At 46.1% G+C, this 14,721-nt stretch overlaps 4 non-coding genes across 4 annotated transcripts; all 4 read right to left on the bottom strand.

Moving 5' to 3' along the window:
* Window positions 1-9,939: 9,939 nt before the first annotated feature.
* Window positions 9,940-10,130, bottom strand: LOC140306160 (U2 spliceosomal RNA). Its single transcript, XR_011915514.1, has one exon. It is a non-coding gene; the product is annotated as a U2 spliceosomal RNA (small nuclear RNA).
* A 285-nt stretch (window positions 10,131-10,415) lies between these two features.
* LOC140306266 (U5 spliceosomal RNA) lies at window positions 10,416-10,529 on the bottom strand. Its single transcript, XR_011915590.1, has one exon. It is a non-coding gene; the product is annotated as a U5 spliceosomal RNA (small nuclear RNA).
* A 411-nt stretch (window positions 10,530-10,940) lies between these two features.
* On the bottom strand, window positions 10,941-11,131 carry LOC140306283 (U2 spliceosomal RNA). Its single transcript, XR_011915605.1, has one exon. It is a non-coding gene; the product is annotated as a U2 spliceosomal RNA (small nuclear RNA).
* Window positions 11,132-11,439: 308 nt separating this feature from the next.
* Window positions 11,440-11,553, bottom strand: LOC140306269 (U5 spliceosomal RNA). The gene has a single exon (XR_011915592.1). It is a non-coding gene; the product is annotated as a U5 spliceosomal RNA (small nuclear RNA).
* Window positions 11,554-14,721: the final 3,168 nt, after the last annotated feature.

Genomic DNA, 14,721 nt, shown 5'->3' on the forward strand with positions numbered 1-14,721 from the left:
CTTTTGATGGTATATATTCGGGCATTCAAACCTTTTCTTACCCGCTTTTTACAAACCATGGTCGGACTTTCACACCTTCTTGTAGCCGAACAACTCCGCTCCCGCTATTGATTATGTACAGTCAACTTTTGATGATGTATGGTCCAGCATTCTTATCTTTTCTAACACAATTTTTCAGCAATTATGGTCGGAGATTCACACCTACTCACAGCCGAACACCTCCACTGCCGCATTTGATGGTGTATAGTCGAGCATTCTCACCCTTTCCATTCAGCTTTTTGCAAATTATGATCTGATATTCACACCTGCTTTTGATGATGTATGGTTGGGCATTCGCACCTTTTTTTACCCATTTTTCAGGAATTATGGGTGGACATTCACACCTTCTTGCAGCTGAACACCTCCTCTCCCGCTTATGATCATGTGCGGTTTGATATTCGAAAATTTTCTTTCATGATTTCTAGCAATTATTGATGGACATTCAGATCTTCTTGCTGCTGAACCCCTCTGCTCCCGCTTTTGATGGTGTATAGTCGGGCTTTCGAGCCTTTTCTTCCCCGGTTTTTACAAATTATGGTTGGACATTCAGACCTTCTTGCAGCCGAAAACCTCCGCTCCCTCTTTTGATCATACATCGTCGGGCATTAACACCTTTTCTTACCCGCTTTTTACAAACCATGGTTTGACTTTCACACCTTCTTGCAGCCGAACACATCCGCTCCCGCTATTGATTGTGTACAGTCGGGTATTTTAACCTTTTCTTACCTGCTTTTTACCAACTATGGTCGGACATTCACACCTTCTTACAGCGGAACACCTCCGCTTCCTTTTTTGATGGAGTATGTTCGGGCATTCAAACCTTTTCTTAACCGCTTTTTAGAAACTACGGTCGGACATTCAAACCTTCTTGTAGCCGAACACATCCACTCCTGCTTTTGATGATGTATGGTTGGGAATTCGCACCTTTTCTTACCCATTTTTCAGTAATTATGAATGGACATTCACACCTTCTTGCAGCTGAACACCTATCCCGCTTATGATCATGTGCGGTTTGATATTCAAAAATTTTCTTTCATGTTTTAAAGCAATTATTGATGGACATTCAAACCTTCTTGCAGCCGAACACATCCACTCCTGCTTTTGATGTTGTATAGTCGGGCTTTCGAGCCTTTTCTTCCCCGGTTTTTACAAATTATGTTTGGGCATTCAGACCTTCTTACAGGAGAACACCTCCGCTCCCTCTTTTGATCATATATTGTCGGGCATTCGTACCTTGTCTTACCCGCTTTTTACAAACTTTAGTCGGACATTCACACCTTCTTGCAGCTGAACCAACTCCGCTCCCTGTTTTGATCATGTATGGTCTGGCAATACTACCTTTTCTTACCCGTTTGTGAGTAATTATGGCTGGACATTCACACGTACTTGCAGCCGAACACCACCTCTCCCGCTTTTGATGATGTATTGTCCGGCATTCTAGTCTTTTCTAACACATTTTTCAGCAATTATGGTCGGAGATTCACACCCACTCACAGCCGAACAACTCCGCTCCCGCATTTGATGGTGTATAGTCGGGCATTCTCACCCTTTCTCATCATCTTTTTGCAAATTATGATCTGACATTCACACCTACTTGCAGTGGAACAGCTCTGCTCCCGCTTTTGATTATGTTTGGTTGGATATTCGAACCTTTTCTTAACTGCTTTTTAAAAACTTTGGTCGGGCGTTCCCACCTTCTTGCAGCCGAACACCTCCACTCCTGCTTTTGATGATGTATGGTTGGGCATTCACACCTTTTTTTATCCATTTTTCAGGAATCATGGGTGGACATTCACACCTTCTTGCAGCTGAACACCTCCTCTCCCGCTTATGATCATGTGCGGTTTGATATTCGAATTTTTTTTTTTTCATGTTTTAAAGCAATTATTGATGGACATTCAGACCTTCTTGCAGCTGAACACCTCTGCTCCCGCTTTTGATGGTGTATAGTCGGGCTTCCGAGCCTTTTCTTTCTCGGATTTTACAAATTATGGTTGGACATTCAGACCTTCTTGCAGCCGAACACCTCCGCTCCCTCTTTTGATCATATATTGCCGGGAATTCGCACCTTGTCTTACCCGCTTTTTATAAACTTTAGTCGGACATTCACACCTTCTTGCAGCTGAACCACCTCCGCTCCCTGTTTTGATCATGTATGGTCTGGCAATACTACCTTTTCTTACCCATTTGTTAGTAATTATGGCTGGACATTCACACCTACTCACAGCCGAACAACTCCGCTCCCGCTATTGATGGTGTATAGTCAGGCTTTCAAGCCTTTTCTTCCCCGGGTTTTACAAATTATGGTTGGACATTCAGACCTTCTTTCAGCCGAAAACCTCCGCTCCCTCTTTTGATCATACATTGTCGGACATTCGCACCTTTTCTTACCCGCTTTTTACCAACTATGGTCGGACATTCACACCTTCTTACAGCGGAATACCTCCGCTCCCTCTTTTGATGGTGTATGTTCGGGCATTCGAACCTTTTCTTACCCGCTTTTTACAAACTATGGTCGGACATTCAAACCTTCTTGTAGCCGAACACCTCCGCTCCCTCTTTTGATCATATATTGCCGGGAATTCGCACCTTGTCTTAGCCGCTTTTTAGAAACTTTAGTCGGACATTCACAACTTTTTGCAGCTGAACCACCTCCCCTTCCGCTTTTGATGGTATATATTCAGGCATTCAAACCATTTCTTACCCGCTTATTACAAACCATGGTCGGACTTTCACACCTTGTAGCCGAACACCTCCGCTCCCGTTATTGATTGTGTACAGTCGGGTATTTTAACCTTTTCTTACCTGCTTTTTACCAACTATGGTCGGATATTCACACCTTCTTACAGCCGAAGACATCCACTCCTGCTTTTGATGATGTATGTTTGGGCATTCGCACCTTTTCTTACCCATTTTTCAGTAATTATGGGTGGACATTCACACCTTCTTGCAGCTGAACAACTCCTCTCCCGCTTATGATCATGTGCGGTTTGATATTCGAAAATTTTCTTTCATGTTTTAAAGCAATTATTGATGGACATTCAAACCTTCTTTTAGCCGAACACATCCACTCCTGCTTTTGATGATGTATGGTGGGGAATTCGCACCCTTTTTTTACCCATTTTTCAGTAATTATGGGTGGAGATTCAGACCTTCTTGCAGCCGAAAACCTCCGCTCCCTCTTTTGATCATACATTGTCGGGCATTCGAACCTTGTCTTACCCGCTTTTTACAAACTTTAGTCGGACATTCACACCTTCTTGCAGCTGAACCACCTCCGCTCCCTGTTTTGATCATGTATGGTCTGGCAATACTACCTTTTCTTACCCATTTGTTAGTAATTATGGCTGGACATTCACACCTACTCACAGCCGAACAACTCCGCTCCCTCTTTTGATGGTGTATGTTCGGGCATTCGAACCTTTTCTTCCCCGGGTTTTACAAATTATGGTCGGACATTCAAACCTTCTTGTAGCCGAACACATCCACTCCTGCTTATGATGATGTATGGTTTGCGCATTCGAACCTACTTGTTGCCCGCGTTTCATTAATTATGGGTGGACATTCACACCTTGTCGCAGCCAAACACCTCCGCTCCCTCTTTTGATCATGTATGGTTTGACATTCGCACCTTTTCTCACACGCTTTTTGCTATGGTCGGCCATTCACAGCTTCCTCTCTACCATAGTTGTATGGTGGGATATTCACACCCACTTGCATCCGAAGACCTCCGCCCCCACTTTTGTTGATATTTAGTCGGTTTTTTTGGCAAACTATGGCCTTCTTGCAGCCAAACACCTCTGATCTCGCTTTTGAAGATGTAAGGTTGGGCATTCAGACCTTGCTTCACCTGCTTTTCACCAAATATAGTTGGACATTCACACCTTCTTGCAGCCGAACACTTCCGCTCCACCTTTTAGTGTTCTATGGGGCATTCACACCTTTTTTTCATCGCATTTTATAGATTATGGTTGGAAATTCTCACCCACTCTCATCCGAAGACCTCTCCTCCCGCTTTTGTTAATATATAGTCGGGCATTCGAACCTTTTCTTACCCGCTTTTTACAAATTATGGTCGGACATTCACACCTACTTGCAGCCGAATACTTCCGCTCCACCTTTTAGTGATGTATGGTTGGCATTTGCACCTTTTCTTACCCTCTTTTTATACTGATTGCTGAAGATTAGGTTGTTCTTTCTCAAACTACAAAATTTTTTTGATTGTTGAAACTTGATTTGAAGTGGATAAATAAGGAGGACAGTTTTAAGTCAGGCTGATTGAAGGAATTAATTTTATAGCAAAATCTGTATTTCATCATATGTCGAGAGATGCTTATTGCTCAAGAAGTTCTTTCTCATTCTACAAAGTACAACGTTGTATCAGTTAAGTCTGGCCTGGGTAAAACACTGATGGTTATTTCTGACATGCAATCATGAGGCTTTTCATCTGTGCGGTAGGTAGCAGTGTGGATGGATTAAGTGTAGCACATCTCTCGACAACAAGGTGTGGCTGTGAAAGAAGAACAGTTATGTAGGAGATATGTCTGGTAAAGATATTTTGTTAAGTAACCATATCACAGCCTCTGTATGAGGTACCTTAAGTGTTAATGGGTGAAATAACACCATAAAGACTCAGTTTAATATCTGATATGTCCTCTATACGAGGACTACACATTAAATGGATTTTTAGGAATAGGAGTTGAAAAAGTAGCTTGCTCCGTTCACACTGGCCACCTATGGCCATAAAAAGAACACCGCTACAAGTGCGCATTGTGCCAGGAAGGGCCCTCGGACGTGAACCAGTGGACAGTTATCGCTTCTTGGCCTTTTGGCTAAGATCAAGTGCAGTAAGTGGTTTAAGTTACCAGAGCCAAGCGATGTAAGGAGCCTGAATGATTTAGGTGTATCGTTTTTTTGAGGAAAATATGGTAATTAAACATCCATCCCAGAGAGCATTTTATGCTGGTCTGCGAACTTCTTTGAGGTTTGTTTTAAAAGACTAGAAAAGTCACTTTGGAGATCGGGAGTGGTTCGTCAGAACTGTCATCGTCGCAGGTTTGAAAGTTGAGCCAGCACAGATTTTCTGTTTGCAATGGAACGCAGCCGATCGGGGATATGATCTCACTTTGAACAGCAGCAGTATGATCAGATCCAAGCAACATTTCAGAAAAAGGCAGAGATGGAGCCCTTTTCCAGGTTCAGAGTGGTGCCTCTTTGCCAGAGAAATTTGAGGATTGTGACTATCCACGTTTACAACCCATACGTCGGGGACGAGGCAGTGGCTGGGTTCCTCAAGAGGTACGGGAAAGTGGACATGCAGCCGAAATATCTGCAGGACAGTTTTGGGATCTGGATAGGTCGGAGGCAGTTCAGGGTGCTGTTGGGGGAGGATCCAGACAGCATGGACGGATTAAAGCACCCCCCTGCATACTTTTCAATTGGGGCGGACAGGGGATAGCCACTGTTTTGCAGACAATGTCGCAGGTTTGGACACCTGGCGACGGGCTGTGTCCAAGTTTGCTGCCGGAACTGTGGGAGAAGTGGGCACGGTGCTGCCACCTGTGATGCACCCCGGGACTGTCATGGGTGCGGGGATGCGGGGCACCTGCTTCGGTACTACCCCAAACGTACCCGCACATACGCCACAGTGGCTGGAGGCTTGGAGATCCGGAGGCAGAGGCCGCAAGAGGAGTTGCGTCAGGAGGTCCACGAGGCAAAGATGGCTCTTGGGACGGGGGCTGCTGTCCGGATTGCGGAGGCGGCCGCAGCCTCGCCGGCTGGGGAAAGGCTCATGGCAGATGAAGATGTCCCAGGCAAGAGCAACGTAGAAGGAGCGGCAGACCCATCGGACTTGGGAGGTGATCGTGAAGGTGTGAGTGTGATGGTGAGCTTTGGAGACTGTCTGCCGCTGATGGGATCCTGGGCAGATTGTGCGGCGAGTTCGGAGGAGGAGACGGCGGAGATGGTGATGGCAGCGATCGGTGGAGTGAGGAGGTAGAGGGTCTCTTCAGGTGAGGACTACACGGAATCATCAACTGAAGCGGTCCGTTCTGAAACACAGGTGAAGGGAAGAAGGAGGAGGAAGAAACAGCGAGAGGGTGCCGTTCAGTCGATGGACATTGCGTGTGAAGGAGAGGTGCCTTCGACTTCACCAGGACATTCGGGGTCATTGGGTGTGGACTTGGGGCCGAAGGGTTCCTGCAGGGGGTCTGATGTAATGGAGGGGGTACCTGCGGCCTCCGAGAGGCATCAAGGAGCAAGCAGGGGTGCGGAAGGGGAGGGCGGAGCCTCCGTGGGCACCCAAGATGGTGCGAGGGCTGATGACATAGATGGGGGGACTGGGCCAGTGGAGGGGGGGGGCTGTTTCACCCCTGAGCTCGTCACGCTCTGTTTTTGAGGCCAGGTCGCCCAGCAGTGTGGCCTACCTTGAGGAGTGCGAGGTCTACGGATCGGGGGGGTCTGTGGGGAGTGGTTCCGAGGGCCTACTGGGAGAGAAAGAGAAGGCCTGAAAGGGACCTTTACAGTTTTAACAGTCAATGTGAGGGGGATGAGAGATAAGGGGAAGAGGGGGGGAATTTTTCATTATTTGGCCCAGGTCCCTTTCCAGGTTTATTTTTTACAGGAGGTTCATTTAAGGGATGGGGAGATGTAAGGGTCTTCTCTGATGGATGGAAGAGGGGGATTTCAAGGTGGGGGATGGGAGGGGTTCACTCTTGTGGGGTGGGTATTTTATTTGGGGATAGGGATTTTCATGTGTCGGGGAGTTTTTCTGTGGTACAGGGGAGGGTACTAGTGGTTGATGCGGACTGGAGGGGGGTCTATTTTCAGTTTATCACTGTTTATGCCCCAGCAGAACCACAGGGACGGAGGGATCTTTTTTTGGCGTTGCCTGATGTTTGTGTTACCAACAGGGTTTTGGTTGTGGGGGGGGATTTTAATGTCTCTTTTGAAGGCATTGGGGATTTTAGTTTGCCTTATTTGAGGGATGTAGTGATGGACTTTAATTTACAGGATAGTTTCAGAGTGGTGGATAAGTCAGGGGAGGGATTCACATGGTCAAATTCTAGGGGATCACGCAGTAGGATAGATTTTGTTTATTTGCCAAATGTGGTGGAGGTGAAAGATGCTGCAGTGTCGCCCCTCTGGTTCACAGATCACGGCCAACTCCGGGTGACCTTTGAGGTAGAGGCACCCCTTTTTGGGAGGGGGTTTTGGAGGCTAAATTGTGAAATCTTGAAGGAAAAGGCTTTCCGGAAAAGTTTTTCTTTCCATTATGGGGTGTTGGAACAGCTTAAACCTTGTTTCGGATCAGTGGGGGACTGGTGGGAGGGGGTAAAACACAATACTCGCCTACTGGCGATCTCATATAGCACAGTGAAAGCACGGGAGAGGAGAAGGGAGTTTGTGCACTTACAGAGGAGACTACAATTTTTGGTGACAGCAGGGAATAAGGGGGAGACGTTGGATAGGGAGGCAGTTGAAGCGGTAAAGGGTAAGTTAGGGATTTATTTTAGGGAGAGGGCTAGGGTGTTTTTATTTCGGTGTAGAAAGGAGAAGTTTGAGTTGGGGGAACGCTGCAGTGCTTACTTTTTCAAGCAGGTTAAGACAGCCCAGGCAAGGGCATGTATCCCGCAGCTGCGTGGGAAAGGTGGGGGTTCTGTGACAGACCCACTGGAGATGTTGGAGGTAGCTTCTCGGTTTTTTGGGGAAGTTTTTGGGGAGGGGGCTGTGGGTGAGGATGGCCTGGGAAGGTTTTTAGGGTCTCTGCAGAAAAGGGTTCCTGGAGATACAGTTGAGGGGATGGAGGGCCCGGTGACCATGGCAGAGGTGGAGGAGGCCATGAAGGGGCTGCCATCAGGCAAGGTGCCTGGGATTGATGGGCTGCCCAAGGAATTTCTTTTGTTTTTTTGGGGGATTTTGGGGAGGGATGTGTGGGAGGTGGTTAAATCTGTTTTGGAAGGGAGGGGCTTAGGGAAAACAATGAGGGAGGGGGTCATATCTCTCTTGTATAAGAAAGGGGACAGGGAGCGAATGGAAAGCTATAGGCCGATCACCTGTGCTCTTTGTGGACTACAAAATTGTGGCTCGAGTCCTAGTTGGTCATCTTCGGAAGGCTCTACCTCATGAGGATCAGACGTGTGGGGTGGAGGGAAGGCTAATACAGTGGAATCTGGGATTGGTGAGGGACTGTATTCACTGGGTGGAGGAGCGGGGATCAATATGAGTTTGGTGGGGTTAGATATGGAGAAAGCGTTTGACAGGGTGAACCACAGGTTTCTTTTTACAGTTTTGGAGAGGATGGGATTCGGGCCCCGTTTCATAGAGTGGTTGGAGATCATGTACAAGGGGGTGGGGAGCAGGGTTATGGTGAACGGGCACTTGGGTACAGTGGTGGCATAGAGAACTGGGGTGAGGCAGGGATGCCCACTCTCCCCGCTGCTCTTTGTGGCTTACAGGGAGCCGCTGGGTTCGGTGGTGCGGGGGGACCCGGGTGTGGTGGGTCTGCACCTTCCTGGAGCAGGTCCAGACAAGTTGACAGTGATGCAGTATGCGGATGACATGACCTTTTTTTTGACAACAGAGAGGTCGGTAACACGGCTGTTGGAAGTGGTGGAGAGTTTTTCGATTGTGTCGGGGGCCAAGGTGAACTTAGGGAAGTCCACCATTAAGTTTTTTGGACCATGGGCTGGTAGGGTGGGAGGCCTAGCTGGTCTGCCCCAGTGCCAGGGCCCAGTGAGAGTCCTGGGGGTAGAGTTTCAGGGAGAGGGGAGTGCAGAATTAAATTAGTGAAGGCGTCTGGCTGCAGCCCGTTCGCGGATGGGGCTGTGGAAATCCCGGCAACTTTCCTTAAGTGGTAGAGTGCTGGTTTTGAAGGCTGATATTTTGCCATTTTTGGTATACCTAGCGTATGTTTTTCCTTTACCTCCTCAATATAGGAGAAGTTTCATGAGAGATGTTTTTTCCTTTGTATGGGGGGGGGGGGGTATGAATATGTGAGAAGGGAGTGGATGTACCAGGAAGTTCGGATGGGAGGGAGGGGTGTGTCGGACATCCCACTTAAGTTGGATGTGGTTTTCTTTTCCTTTTTGTGCAGGTCTGTGCAACAGACAAGTGGCCATCATTTTCAGGCACTTTTGCTGTTTTGGATGTCATTCCCCTTCAGGAGATGGTGTCATGGGACAATAGAAAGCCAAAGGGGGATGTCTTACCCCCGTATTATAGGCAGGTGGTATGCTGGGGGAAAAAAGCACCCAGAGTGTCAGGAGGGGGACCTGTGCTTCAGTCACCGGCGCCTGTACAGGGCTCTGGTGGAAAAAAGGGGGCCGGTGGGGGTGTATGGGGTGGGGCAACAAGGGTGGGTTTTCACACAGCAGAAAGTTCTCACAAACAGGGCGAGGGATATAAATTGGCTTGCCTTACACAGGAGGTTGCCAGTCAGGGAAGTTTTAAATAGACACGGGTTGACACGGGGGAGTTTGTGCCCAAGGGAGGGGTGTGGGACTGATGAGACAATTGAGCATGTGTTTTGGGAATGTTGGTTTGCAACAAAAGTGTGGGTTGAGTTGGTTCTTTTTTTTCCAAGATTGGGGTCTTTAAAGTATGACATGATAATGTTGGGCTTGGGATTAAGGGGGAAAGGTAGGGAGGGTTGCTTTTTTTTGGGAAAAACAAACAAACACCACGGGAACATCGTATTGAGGCTTTGTTCTGACCGCTCATTCGGTGTCGCGTTTCTTTCAAGCAATTCTCCCGGTTAGCCCGCACTCGGCTCGCTCCTGGAGCCGTGTTAAAGTCTACTTCGCATTCACTCTCTTTTCTCAGCAGAGTAAAAGAAAGTTTCATCTTGGGCTCCCTGAAACTTCCATCCTGCACCGCTGTTTGCTTTTTCACAAGAGCAGAGAAGAGCGCACCGTTCCCAGCGGCACTGCAGTACCGGGTCGATGCTTGGAGTGAACGGAGCAAGCTCCTTTTTCAACTCCTATTCCTAAAATTCCATTTAATATGTAGTCCTCGTATAGAGGACATATCAGATATTAAACTGATAAGAACAGATACTACACTTGATCTTAGCCAAAAGGCCGAGAAGCGATAAATGTCCACTGGTTCCCGTCCGAGGGCCCTTCGTGGCACAATGCGCAAATGTAGCTGTGTTCTTTTTATGGCCATAGGTGGCCAGAGTGTCACTTTGCACCTCCGCCCACCCGCTATACTGAGCACTCTTCAGCCCTCTTAAATGGTATAACTGGGCACTCCCGCACGCTCCAGCGAGCACCATTCAAGCAACATCGGCACAGTCGCAACAAGTAAGGCGACTCTACTCAGAGAAGTCACTCTGCACAGTAACAACATTTCTTTTGCACAGACAGAAAGGGCTTCACCCACAAAGGTAAAGCCTGCCAAAAATAGAAACAGCTCATTACTGCTGCTCTCCACGGAAGTCTTTAGTAAAAGGCGAAAGACTTGTACGTTATGAAGAGAAACCAGAGTGCGATTATCCGTCACTGCGGGAGCAGGGCATCAAGCTAGTTGGCATAGCCACCTTCCCCATGGTGAGCTTTGCTTGGTTGAGACGCTTGCTCCCCCCCCCTTGCTCCTCGGCTGACCAAGTAGGAACAATCGGGCCCTATTCGATGGCTGCCTTGTCTTTTACTCTGTGCAAAAGACAAGGCAGCCACAAACACCAAGGGAACACCGTATTGAGGCTTTGTTCTGACCGCTCATTCGGTTTCGCGTTTCTTCAAGCAATTCTCCCGGTTAGCCCACACTCGGATCGCTCCCAGAGCCGTGTTAAAGTCTACTTCGCATTCACTCTCTTTTCTCAGCAGATTAAAAGAAAGTTTAATCGTGGGCTCCCTGAAACTTTGATACTGCACCGCTGTTTGCTTTTTCACAAGAGCAGAGGAGAGCGCACCGTTCCCAGCGGCACTGCAGTACCGGGTCGATGCTTGGAATGAACGGAGCAAGCTCCTTTTTCAACTCCTATTGCTAAAAATCCATTTAATATGTAGTCCTCGTATAGAGGACATATCAGATATTAAACTGATAAGAACAGATACTACACTTGATCTTAGCCAAAAGGCTGAGAAGCAATAACTGTCCACTGGTTCACGTCCGAGGGCCCCTCCTGGCACAATGCGCACTTGTAGCGGTGTTCTTTTTATGGCCATAGGTGGGCAGAGTGTCACTTTGCACCTCCGCCCACCCGCTGCACTGAGCACTCTTCAGCCCTTTTAAATGGTATAACTGGGCACTCCCGCACGCTCCAGCGAACACCATTCAAGCAACAACTTTGCACTCCAGCTTCGAACATCGGCACAGTCGCAACAAGTAAGGCGACTCTACTCAGAGAAGTCACTCTGCACAGTAACAAGATTTCTTTTGCACAGACAGAAAGGGCTTCACCCGCAAAGGTAAAGCCTGCCAAAAATAGAAACAACTCATTAGTGCTGCTCTCCACGGAAGTCTTTAGTAAAAGGCGAAAGACTTGTACGTTATGAAGAGAAACTGGAGTACGATTATCCGACACTGCGGGAGCAGGGCATCAGGCTAGTTGGCATAGCCACCTTCCCCATGGTGAGCTTTGCTTGGTTGAGACGCTTATTCCCCCCCCCTTGCTCGTCGGCTGACCAAGTAGGAACAATCGGGCCCTATTCGATGGCTGCCTTGTCTTTTACTCTGTGCAAAAGACAAGGCAGCCACAAACACCACGGGAACACCGTATTGAGGCTTTGTTCTGACCGCTCATTCGGTGTCGCGTTTCTTTCAAGCAATTCTCCCGGTTAGCCCGCACTCGGCTCGCTCCTAGAGCCGTGTTAAAGTCTACTTCGCATTCATTCTCTTTTCTCAGCAGACTCTTGGGATTTTAACTATAAAATTAATTCCTTCACTCAAACTATGTTAAAACTGCTTTGTCCTTCATATTTATCATGTCTAGAAAGATTTAAACAAAAAAGACAACGTCGTACTTTGTAGTAAAAGAAAGAGCAAATGTAAAGTTTCAGGAATCCGAGAATAAGCTTACTTTCATGAGTTCTTCACGATTTCGGATTTTGCTATAAAATGAATTCCTTCACTCAAACTAAATTAAAACTGCTAAACCGCTAATCTGTTACATGTAAGGCAGATGTCAAATTCACCGAAATAGGATCTAAGGATATTCGGCCAATCGAGCTGTAGCAGCTTCGGTAAAAGAGTATAAGTTGAAGAGTTTGTGAATAAAGGTGTGCGCACACATAGTGAGCTGTAGGAAAATAGGCAGGGAGCAATGCCGGCTGGGGTATAGGTTCTTGTATGTTGTCTCACTGTTTGATTTGAATGTGTTGTGTAAGTGTCCTGTTGAATGTTACATGTTTGGGCTTTGACACGCTTCACTGTGGTTGTTAACTGTGTGGTGTGTCCTGAAATGTTATATGTTTGGGCTGTGTGACATGCTTAATGCTTGTCAGTAGCTACCCACTTATTCATATATAGCAACTGACAACATAAGAAGTCCGGACATACTTTGATTGTAGTTGTAGAAGTATCCTTATTGATAATAGATAAACTAATTCATAGTGATAGAACAGTAGATGAACAGGTGCCTGCACATGTCTCACGAAAATAAAATGGGTGTATGATTGCTGACGGCAGAGCAATACTGCCAAACTTATGAGTTCTTGTGGCAAACTTGATTCAGTGTCTTGACGTGTATACGCTGTTTCGCTGACTTGATTGTCACAAGAAACATAGTGTGTTTGATAAGATCCGACCATTTTATTACGGGAGGATCAGTATGTATGGATTCTGATGTGACTGATAAACCCATTCGTATCTTAAGCATAATCTAATACGTGAGACAACGCCCTGGCACACAATAAAAAAAAAAAAGAGAGAGCGTGGTTTTGTGTCCCCACAGTCCATAATGTAGAAAAGAGAGAAAAAAGCCTTTCTGATTTGGTGTGTGTGCTCACAGTGCAGAGTGTAGAGAAAAGAGAGAAAAGAAAGCCGTTTTGGTGTCACGGGTGTTGTGACTTACACACACACATTTCTGAATTGAGAAAGGAAATTATTTTAGAGGAAGATCCCACATTTGTTGATAGGCATTCATTTATTTTTTCTTTTAATCAGTTTTAAAGTGAATACTAACTGAGAAATGAAAAAGGTGAAGAGTTTAGAAGCTTGGTTCAAGAGCTAAAACTTGGTTTATGATCAGCTGAGTCTCTAAACAGAACAGCAAAGGGCTTCATCGAACATTTAAAAAAGATTCAGATTGTTAGAATATCCAGAATTTATAGGAATGGTGGTGATTACTCTTATTTTCTAGAATGGAAATAACTGCACCATGTCTGTTTTATGAATTTAAGGGGCTAAAAAGTTTTGTTCTCGTTTTTCTATGACTAACCGAATGTATGTGAGAGTCCAAACAGACAGAAGGGTTACGGCCGAGCGCTGGACCTTCCAAAAAAGATGAGACAGGCTGGACCCGTGCCATACTAGTTAAGACCTGCCTGTGGATAACAGGTTCTTTAAACTCTCACACACACAAACTCACACACACGTTCGCACACATACACCCATACACACACACACACATTCTTGAGCTTGCTGCAAGATTAAACCTTTGCATTAACTGACTCCAGCAACTCTGAGTCTCATTGAGAGAATTTTCTCAACAATTGGGTCCTCAAACCAGATCTCGACGTTTTTTCCGCCGTCCAGGGTCGGAGCTGAAACCGTGCACGGGGGAGTCCAGTACTCCTAATGAAAGACCCCCTGCTGAATTGTGGTAATTAGGGGCCAGTGTCCACTGAAAGTGGGAAAAAGTGACGAGTTCGCAATTTTGAATCAATGGCCAGAAGCCATTGGCAGTGCAGGCATCAACAATTATGGTGTTATTTCACCCATTAACACTTAAGGTACCTCATGCAGTGGCTGTGATATGGTTGCTTAACAAAATATCTTTACCAGACATCTCTCCTACATAACTGTTCTTCTTTCAAAGCCACACCTTGTTGTCGAGAGATGTGCTACACTTAATCCATCCACACTGCTACCTACCCCACAGATGGAAAGCCTCATGATTGCCTGTCAGAAATAACCATCAGTGTTTTACCCAGGCCAGACTTAACTGATATACGTTATGAAAATGCAGAAATAACTATATTTATTTGACAGGTCAAGCAAAAAACCCTGATGGCACAAATGCTACAGGATTTGCAGTAGTAACAGAAACTGAAGTTTTCTTAAAACAACCACGACCAAAAAATTACTCTGTTCAAGCAGTCGAATTGGTAGCTTTAACTGAAGCTTGTAAATTAAATAACAAAAAGGTTGTTAACGCTTACACTGACAGTCAGTATGCCTTCTCAACTGTACATGTGTTAACACAGCATTGGAAAAACAGGTATGTTGACATCCACAGCTAAATGTATAAACTACAAATATTTTAGCATTATTAGATGTTATTCAATTGCCATCTACAATAGACTCGTATGAATGACCGGAAGGAAAACCATACTGCCAAAGAATTTGTTTAAATATGCTGCAGTATTGAGCCACGGACCATGTCATGTCTCAACAGGAGGGATGGAAGCAATAATGAACAAGGTTTTTACAGCATATGGTTTTACTAATTATTGAAAAAACTTTTTTTAGAATAAATAAATGAATAAAGTTTTGTCTAGCAGGTCAAATTTGTGCAAA

Source organism: Leuresthes tenuis, unplaced genomic scaffold (genome assembly GCF_036924035.1).
Source record: "Leuresthes tenuis unplaced genomic scaffold, fLeuTen1.0.hap1 SCAF_4, whole genome shotgun sequence".
NCBI lineage: Eukaryota > Metazoa > Chordata > Actinopteri > Atheriniformes > Atherinopsidae > Leuresthes > Leuresthes tenuis.